The sequence below is a fragment of the Gavia stellata genome, chromosome 9, assembly GCF_030936135.1.
Source record: "Gavia stellata isolate bGavSte3 chromosome 9, bGavSte3.hap2, whole genome shotgun sequence".
In the NCBI taxonomy this organism is placed as follows: domain Eukaryota; kingdom Metazoa; phylum Chordata; class Aves; order Gaviiformes; family Gaviidae; genus Gavia; species Gavia stellata.
This window is the reverse complement of record NC_082602.1, coordinates 31819023-31827849: the sequence shown is the minus strand read 5'-3', so window position 1 is coordinate 31827849 and position 8827 is coordinate 31819023.

Below are 8827 nucleotides of genomic sequence, written 5' to 3'. Positions count from 1 at the left end.
TCACATCAGACAAGGCAAGATACCTGTAGCAGGCCATGCTCAGTTACCTGCACGGGTCCAGAATGAAGAGGGGATTACAGAAGCGTCATCAGGGATTATAGACACAATAACTCCCTGTGTCTTGCAGTTCTCCACCCAGTTCCAGGTGCTTTACAAGCATCACCCTTCAACACATCCTCCCAACACCCCCACCAGAGCGCTGCTGCCGAATTAACAGATCCCAAGCTTGCTTCCCAACACAAAACCTGACTTCATCAAGGAAGCCCTTGTGTCTCTCAGTAGCTTCAAGCCCTGGCACATGCCACAAAGGTAAGGTGATCCTGTTGCCATGCCCCGAGGACGTTCTTTCTAGGAGCTAATTCCAGAGCACACAACACCCAAAGGAGGACAAGCCTCTGCTTGCAACCAGATGGGACAGGTGTGGGGGATTTCAGGTTGTTTGCGCATAAAAACATTGACAGATCGAGATGTTTCTACAACTTGGTCTTATCTTGGGCTTAAATCAACTAATTTGCAGGATGAATTCTTTGCCTTTCAGCCCAGCTAGGCCCTGAGCAGCAGGAATTGAAAGAAAGCTTCATCATCACCCGCTGCTCACCAGCACTGGCCGGGGATTAGCAGCAGCAGAGCAACCTTAGACAGCAGCTTTGCTGGGGGATGGGGTGGTGGGTGAAGGACCTTTTCATTTTATCTTCCTGGCCATAAAGAAAGAGAATATCAAAAACGTCTGCATTAGTACCGAGTCAAAAATAATCTTTTTTTTTTTTTAACCACACTCAGTCAAAACTCACTTTTTTTGTACCCCGATTCTCACTTGGCCACATAAATATGATGACAACTTATGCAAAGCTAAGTAAGACTGTAACCTTGCATACTTTATTTGGAGGAGTGAGACAAGAGAGGGAAGAGAGAGGTAGAGGGGAGGAAAGCTCTTCTTGACAAGTGTCTTCCCAACATGTGTTTCACCATCTGCAAAATATCTGGGACTGCTTGATCTTACTAATGAGACAGAACCAAACTGTGATCTGAAAACACAGTGAACCCAACACCACCAGCCACTGTGGTCACCTAGATGTGGAACCAGGCCCGACAGCACAACTATGCCTGCAACGGGGCAAGCGCCTGGCTGAGAAGGGATCCAAAAAACACCATGGGCTGGTGCCTCTGTAGGAAAGGGAAACGGGCTTGAAGTGGATGTCAAGTACCCTGCTAAACCCGCCTGGCCCGAAACACTACCGTGAGATGTTACCTGTATCATATAAACACGTACACACCATTTCTACAGTTATCAGAACAGTTAATATCATGTGCACTACTTTGGGGCAAATGTTACTCCTGTACTGGGACAAGATGACTCTTCTCATCTCAGAGACCTGGCTTGCAACAAAAGGCGTCTCCAGCTCGTTTTTCAAGCTGTCCTCCTTTTATTTAAGAGTAGGAAAGAAAGCAGAAAAGATTATGCCGCATATTCATTAAAGCATATTCCTAACAAGCCAAGGGACCCCCTGTCACTGCAGCGATCCCGGTTGTTCCCTTCAGTGCTGCTCTGTTGGCTGGGGAGGACGCGGCACTGCCTTGCTGAGGGGTGCCCACTGCTAGGGGCTCGTCTGATGGGTAAGTGTAGGGAGGGAGGAGAGGAGGGCAATTTTGCTGCCCCCTCTTTCAGTCTCTCTCTGCCTGTTTTCCGTAAATAAATTTCACTCTTTTCTCCTTGCCCAGGTGCGGAGGCAGTGGGCCACCTCTACGGGGAACCCCAGCTGTCCCCTCTGCCCAGCTGGGAGCAGCTAAGGGCGGGAGAGGAAACTGAAGGGGGGAGGAAGAAGACAACAGGGAGATGTTTAACTTCTCCTTAAAACAAACATCACAAATTTCACTCTGAAACTTTTGACAATTTTTTTCTCCAAGTGATAACCAAGATTAAGTTTCCATAAGATGTCCTGCAAAACCAGCTTGTTTATTCAACCCCCCTGGCTCTGCGGCGAGGAACAGTTTTGACAGGCTCTTTTCCCCCATGCAGTAAGGGCTCCTGTACATGAAGAGACCTTGATCTTGCAGCACTGCTCACATGGGGTACTGTCAAAATCAACACACTGCAGATCAGGTCCTGTACGACCCATGAGTTACGGAATAAAAGACACTTTTCTGACCCAAGGGCTTGTGCCAAACTTATTGTGTAGTTTGCTCTGACAGAAGCGCTCATGCTACTGACGTTGCCTGTGGCTAGAACAGCGGGAGCGTTTCCCTGAACATCTCCTCTTTTTTATCCTTTGCTGTATGCCACACGCAAGACCACCCAAGGGAGCCAGAGCCTGCCTCAGCACGGCAAGCACTCAGCGCTTGCTCGCCGCGGCAGGCAGCTAGTGCGGATGCTGGGAAGAAACGCTTTCTGCAGTGGCTGAGAAAAGGGGTACAGCGATCTGCGGGAACTTGGTGTCTTAGGACAAACCAACGGTAGCATAAGAAAATAAATACGCAAGCAATATAATTATACTGATGTTATGAAAGAATGCAGATAACTTGGTCACATACCCTGCTGGGAACTACTAATTCAAGGCTATGGGTTCCAGTGCAACTACTGTAACTGTCCCCTGTCACCTCCCTGCCCCGAGCTGTGCAAACCTGGGAAGGCCACAGCTGGGTGCCCTGCTTGGGGCCTGACATGCATTGCCTTGAACCAGCCAGAAACATCCACACCTGAGGTGGATCAACTACTAATCTACCTGCACCACGAGCAGGTGTAAATGGTTCCCAAAGAATGAAGTGGGTGAGGATCACACTCCCTGCAGCAGGCAGCTTGCTTGTGCATATCAGCAAGAAGACATCTCTCTGCTTTATTCCTTAGAAGTACCACCATGCCACACAGATGCCTTTGTCCAAAAGCTTCTCGGAGGGACAGGCAGACCTTAGCTTTGTCACCTCATCTCGCAAGACAAAAAAAACCATCTCTGTTATTTCACCTGGTGGTATCACTGCCCCGAGAGCCTCCCCTGCCCGTGTTCCCAGCAGTGCTGGAAGGGGTCCTTGCTGTCTGCAGCAAAGCAAACCGTTGGCCAAAGAGCATCAGGACGGTTGGTAATGAAGCCAGGCCTCAAGGAACAGGCACCTGCTGGCTGGCTTAGAAGGACAAAGCCTCATAGTACCACAAGCAGGAATAAGGACTTAAAGATTGCTATGACAAGCCTCCCTCTTGAGGAAAAAAAAAATTGTGGTCCGTTCTTCCCCAAACACCCAATGCTGCAGAAGAGGAGGAATCCTACCTCTTCAAGGCAGTGAAGTTGCAGTGATTACTTACAGCAGAGGCTGGAGGGAAAGAGGGAAAATCCTTTTTTGACATCTCTGGTATTCAATTTAGTTCTCAGAACATGAGACAGTCTGTCCTCATCTCAGCATACATGATGCCAAGATGTTCCTGATCATCTCAAACCCAGCCCCTTTCACAAAACTAACCCCAATTCACACCTTATCCTCCTGCTGCATCTCTGTGTGCCCCAGGGACAAGCCACAGCCTGGGAATTTTCTCCGTTGTACCATTCCTGCAGACACACACAAGCTGTTACCTGCATGCATTTTCAGGACAGAGGTCTGCAGGCCCTCCCTAAAGGAGCTTTAGAAAGTGGGAATCTTCCACAGTTTTTTTTTTTTTTTCAGAACTGGGGTAAGGTTAAAAGTTTGGTTGTTTTTTTTTTTAAGTCATTCCATCTACTTATTCCTCTTAGACTCTTCCTAGAAGACCCAGACATCTTCTGGAGCACACACTGAAGATGAGGTGGTCCACCACCCCAGCGCGCAGTACATGAGGTGTGGGTCAGCACACACACAGCCCCTCCAGCACAGCCCTCTCTGAAGAAAGTGGGAAAAGGGGGTTCTATGTGGGGCTTGTCTACTGGTGATGCCTCATCTTCACTACACAAAATAAACCAACAAAATGGAAGTCAACTTAGCAGAAGCCCCCGTGACAGCATTTTCACAATTTCCAGGTCACGTTTTAACATCCATTTGCGTTTTCCCAGATAACTTGGAAGCAGGGTCCTGCCAGCCCCTCTTTCCCTTCCACTCCAGGCCACTGGGGAAGGCATCTTCAACCCTCTTCAACATACATGGAAACCAAGATACAGAGAGACAGCGACTTGCTCACAGGTGCACGAATTTGTAGCACAACTGGGAAGCAGACAGGCTCTGCGTCTGGGCATATTACAGGTATCATTCCAGGTCCTTCAGTTCTCGCTTGATCAGGACTCGATCAAGCCATCTTGGTGTCTTCTGCAGAAAGGTTTTCGCTAAGGACACGAGAGACAGCCTGTCTGAACGCCTGCCCTGGCAAGTCAAGCACTTTCCCCCGGCCGCACCCCAAAACTGCTAGACACAGACGATTAAAGCATTACAGCACGGGCTAGGTCCGCTTTCCTGGCTGTGGGCTTTTTAGTTTAATAACCAAGTGCCCTTCACTGAGTGCCGGAGCGAAGCTTACGCTCTCAGGGGCACCGTGCAAGCGGACCAAAGGCAAAACACGCAGGGCGAGGGCTCCACCTGCCCCGCCGCCGGCTCTCCTCCCGGCCTGGGACCGGACCTCGGCTCAGCTACGGAGCTTTCGGCTGCCTTCCCCCCACACCCCCCTTGATCCTGGCTGGCACTCGGGCTTTGAGCTGCCGGCCGCAGAAGCGGTGTCCCGCCGCCCCCCAGCACCCCGCGGAAGGGCCGGGAAGGCTTCACCGCCGCCGGGACCGACCCGGCGCTACCCCCGAGGGCCGCCCGCTGGGGGCCAGCCCGGCTGCCACCCCCGACCCGCCTCCCCCCGGCGCGACCACCTACTCGTCCCGCTCGGCAGCCGCCGCCCGTCTGCTTACCCGGGTTCCGCGCACCCCGCCGCGGCTGCCGGCCCGGCCCCACCCCGCCGCCCTGGGAGGAGACGGCGGCCGCCGCCCGCCCGAGCGAGCCGGGGCCGCCGGAGGAGGAGCCGGGCGGGGGCTGCCCTCCCCGCGCTCGCCCCCCGCCTCTCCGCCGCGGGGCCGGGATGGGGCCGCAGCCCCCGCCGCACAGCCAGCTCCGGCGAGCGAGCTTACCCTCCGCACCTCTGCTTGCCCACGTGGTCCCTAACCTCCAAGTCGGAGGTTTGAGACGTTACCAACAAAAAAAAAGGGGAAAAAAAGCGGCTTGAGTTGCATTTTACCTTTTCTCTGCAAGACTCGGTGTTGTGTGGCCCTTGCACACCTGATGGCTTTGTGAGCAGCCTCTTTCACACCTGGATTTACATCGTGTTCAGCTGTGACAGCCTCTCCTTATCATCCATCAGACCCTCCCATTTACAACCAGCATGTGGGAAAAAAAACACCCAGACCCCAGAACACCCACATTACTCTAGGTTCCTTTTAAGAGCCACACTGTTAAATCTGCTCGTCCAATAGATTAGTACAGCTGAAGATGCCAGCACCCCCCGAGCACTCCTCCTGCAGCAACCCAGGGCAGAAGTAAAACCACAGGCTGCAGGTTACTTTGCACCACCAACAGCCATAGAGGAGCTTCATTGAGGGGGTCAACATTTTTGGAGAATGTCTTCACTAACGCTTGTTTTTCCACAGAGAACTATTCTGCATCTTGAGTGAGAGTACTATATTCACACCTACTACACCTGGAGGAACGATTTAAGGGGCCCCTTTTAAAAATCATGGGGGTTTTTTGGTTGCGTTTGTTTTTTTACAACTGAAGATGTGAAACTGTAGGAGCAGAAAAGAACTCTACAAGTTAAAATTCTTTGAAAAGTGTTAACTTCATATATTTTGGAGTTATAAATAGCTACATTTTCTAAAAATAAACTGGAATTTAAGTATGTAATAAGATTAGTAATAAAATGTAATAAGATTATGTAATAAGATTAGTATAGCTTCTGTTAGGGAATAAAGTAGCAGATCCCCTTCCTAGAGCAGCTTTCCTGATCCTGCTTTTCACTTTTCTCCAGCAGGACAGGCAGTACCTACCCCACTCGCCCTATTAACAGCCCTTACCCTTAAAAGCTGAGCAATGCAAGAACTCCACAGCAAGAGTAAGGACACAAAATGAGCTGTGCCATGGGCATGCAGCACCTGGACCTCACTCTGCGTTCAGCTGTCGTCTCTCCTGCAAAGGTCTGACTCGGAATGAAAGGACATGTAATTGAACTAGATTCCACCCCACCATACATCCACCACAAAAAAGCAGCTCCCACAATAAAAGCCAAAAAAGAAAGCAACATCAGAGCAATTAAGTACGCTGGCACTACAGGATGGTCCAGCTTTGGAGAGAACATTTCTGTCTTACATGACAGGGTTACCACAACATAGCTGTTAAACAGTAATTCTAAAACATAAAGATGTTCACTGTTGCTGTACTTCCAGCCCTTTCCTACCAGGAAAATTTAAGAGATCAGAGTACTAACTAATCTAGAACAATCCCTATCTGTTATCTTGAATTTATTTTTAGAGGGTAACGCAGTTCTCCGGAGGTTACAGTAACCCGGCTGGAGCTACCAGACAGGGTCTGGCATAACCTGGCGGGTGCTGAATCCCACGTGGAAGTTCTGCCTGACGTGTCCCAAGGGTCAGCGGTACTGCAGGCAGAAGGAGCAGCTGACCACTGTGATGGACACAATGTGACTGAGCAATGCTCTTGTAAATAAAAAAGTACCTTCAGAAAAAGTAAAGACATATTTAGGAGGGGAGAAGGTGTCAGACCCACTTGTAGTAAATTTTGAAAGTAGACAGCAAGACCTCTGAAGTCCAAGTCTCAAGATAACACTGCCTTTCAAAAGCATTGTAACAGTATATATATTGTAGTTAGGAATTGAATGCAACACCGAGTGCTAAATAATAAAGAAATAAAAGAGTTTCAGTCGAACCCAATGAACAAAGTATACTCTAGTTCCTCCAACAGTGATTCATAAATAAAAATGATCTTCTAAGGATTAAAAAAACCTGCTGTTTTTCAGTGCTACACAATTTTTATTAAATTTATACTACTTCCCTTTCAGAAGTGCTATTTTATTCTAAAGTCCCAGTTCACTTTTTTTTTTTCTTCTCCAGAGAGGGCAGAGAAGAATTACGAAATTTGATTTACCAAGGGCATGGATGTTATAGTTTAAGTGTTTCATGTAATAACCTTTGTTCAGACATAATCACACATGGAAATGTACCTCAAAATTGGATTCTATACTAGCATTTAGATAAATATAATCCATAGCTCATAGTTTATCACTTCAAGAACAGATTTCAATTACAGATTAAAAGTAGCAGAGAAAAACAAAGCAAGGGGAACCCAAGGCTACATCAGGTCCAAGAGGTTTCCACATTTCTTGCTTGATTTGTCCCTACATCAATGTTCCCAAAGATTTCATCTGAAATTAAGGAGTGAACTAAGTCTCGGAACCATATGAAGTCTCTTACTTTTCCTTTCCTTCCACTGTCTAGAAGGATTACTGCCAGATACCTTTGAGCTGCACCATACATACATCTCCACGTGAAACACCAACCACTGCACTCCAGGGGTTTTTGCCTGAGTAGAACAAGCCAAGATTCACTTTTCCGTTCTCCTGCTTACAGAGTGTAGACAAAGTGATTCCTTTTGACTACTGCAGTCAGTCATCTTCTGAAATGCAATGACTAGCTGCTAGGAAGGGTGGTATGTGGAAAAGTGAACAAGAGCCACGGGAGGACTAAAGCATCAGGAAGTTGCTTTGCATGTGGGCAAACGCTTGTGGAAGTCACACTTGTCCCAGGAAGTCAAAGGACACTTGAGACAGCCACAATCTTGGTTCAGAACCAGGGGGACAAAGAGAACTCTAGAGACCCAAGTGCAAGCGTTCGTCTAATTATTAGATACTGCAAGAATATGAGGCAACAAAAACTAAGAGGCAGCAAAAAAATCTGAGGCGATTTAAGTGTAATAAAACATAAAGTGAAATATTTTTGTTTGACTTAAACAAGTTTAATCTCAAGATCCTTCCAATTTGCACAAAGCTCAAACTTAAAATATATACTTCAAGTGGACAAAAAAAGCTGACCCTGCAGTTTCAATAAGCAGATGTCTACTGTACTCTGTGAACAATAATTTGGCATTCCTTATTAACATCACCACTGGATTAGTCAGCAATTACAATTAGGTCTCAACTACATTTTAGAGAAATACTGAAAATGTGTTAATAATTTGATTCAGTATTTTTGTCTTATCCCAGAATGGGACTCTTCCATTATGACGTGAAAAAACTTGATGGGGCAGAAATCCTGACAACGTAGCTACAGACAAACCAGCTCTGAAATAATTTACTTCAAAACAATATACACAGATGCATAATTACACAGCATAAGTGTAAATAAAGACCTGTACGCATTTAAGTGTTTACTGATTTCAGAGAGAACTACCTATAGGCAGTCCAAGACAAGATTCAGCCTTTAATGATACTGAAACCAAGTTTATGAAGAACAATTTTCAGTCTAACTTCAGACCAGAAATTAAGTTGAAAGAAGACTAACCAAGATAAGATATAATTTTTCAAGTAAAATTAATGGTACCAAAGTTGAAGTAAGCTTTACGATTACAGTAATTCCAAATGTAAGTTTGCAGAATATGGAATGTCCATTCCATAAAGAGTAAAGGCATGTGCATTCAAGAGCAAAGTAAAAGCAAAAAAGCTAGCAGCACACGGTGGTATAAAACAAAAACAGTACAGAAATTTTAGCTTGCAGCTTTGAAATCCTTCAAGTTACATACTTATTTTACAATAACAAGCCAATCACACAGATAAATACAGGTCTGTAAACAGAATTTCTACAAAGAGAGTCTCTTTAAGCTGATGAAGTTA